This window comes from Thermobia domestica, chromosome 8 (genome assembly GCF_964235325.1).
Source record: "Thermobia domestica chromosome 8, izTheDome1.hap1.1, whole genome shotgun sequence".
NCBI lineage: Eukaryota > Metazoa > Arthropoda > Insecta > Zygentoma > Lepismatidae > Thermobia > Thermobia domestica.
Genome location: NC_137461.1, coordinates 296,248,426 through 296,249,804, shown reverse-complemented (window position 1 = coordinate 296,249,804; position 1,379 = coordinate 296,248,426). Strand labels below are relative to the sequence as shown.

The 1,379-nt window shown below is 34.9% G+C and overlaps 1 non-coding gene across 1 annotated transcript; it reads right to left on the bottom strand.

Moving 5' to 3' along the window:
• Window positions 1-346: 346 nt before the first annotated feature.
• Window positions 347-418, bottom strand: TRNAR-CCG (transfer RNA arginine (anticodon CCG)). The gene has a single exon. It is a non-coding gene; the product is annotated as a tRNA-Arg (tRNA).
• Between the last annotated feature and the right edge of the window lie 961 nt (window positions 419-1,379).

The following is a 1,379-nucleotide window of genomic DNA, read 5'->3' as shown; positions in this document are numbered from 1 at the left end:
AGTATTGAACGGTCTGCACACGAAAGGATGGTAAGTAATTGTAAAATACTTCCAGCTATATTTTCAGAAAAAAATAGAACTAGATTGTTTTCTATGAGTGAAAGAGTACAGATGAAGTGTATAAGATCATTTTTTTCATGCTACATCAATCATTTCCCTATTAAACAAGTATATTTTTATTGAAAAAAATGAAATCTTCGAGTTTTACGTCCTACGGTTATGCCGGTTAGGCTAAAGAAGACGGTGATGATGAGAGATGAGCGAAATGGTGGAAAGAAAGTGGGAGGAAACGGGAGAACCCCGAGAAAACCCACGAGCACGGTGTTTGTCCACCACAAAGTCCACACGGCGCGAGCTGGGATCGAACCAGGGGCTCCAAGCACCGGAGGTTAACGCTCTACCACTGAGCCACCGCGCCCCCTTTATAGTTTTCTTGAAAAATTGTACAGATGAATGTTGAGTTACTAAGTTTTGGAGGGTCCAGACTTCCTCCCCCCGTGGGTGCACCTTTGTTCGTTACATGTATATTATTATAGTTTCTGCATTCAGAATTGTATTCAATGTCAAGTTTGATCTATATATTTACACCAGAACTACTGAATATCAAGAATATCCGATTTCAACACTAAGCTAAAACAGATACAGGGACCAGAAGCGTTCTTTTTTAATTGATTCAGCGTTGTCTCTATGCTGAAACCAGAAGCATTGAAATGTATTACCACTTCTGGTTCCACTATTGATCTTCGTACTGAAAGAACATTGATAGAAGTGACAAAAATTTTAAACAAATTTTAAATTCCATCTAAGCTCTCCTATTGTTCTATTTAAAAGATCTACTATAACTTTCAGTTTCACTATTGACCCTCAGAGAGTATCAAAGCTGAGAGATAGATACCAAGAAACCGGAAGTTGATAATGATTCGGCACCACAAGAAGTGATTTAACTTCTGTTCAGATGTAACTGTCGAAACTAGAAACAATAAAACTATCATTTCCGACTTTAACATTAAATCTACTGATAAATCTAGCACTTTAGGTTTTAACATTAAAACAAATGATAAATTTATCACTTCATGTTTTAACATTAAACTAACTGATAAACCTACCATTTCCGGTTTTAACATTGAATCATCCGAGAAATCATCACTTCTGGTTTTAAATTTAAATCAACTAATAAGTCTGCCACTTCCGATTTTAACATTAAATCAAATGACAAATCTATCATTTCCGGTTTTAACTTTCAATCAATTGATAAATCTGTCGCTTCTAGTTTCTTAACATTAACTCGTCATAATTTTGATTTTTACCAACACTTTAAAATGAAACTCACGTTTTAATTTCCTTGACAGTAGTAATAACAATGAAAGTATTTGTTTTAG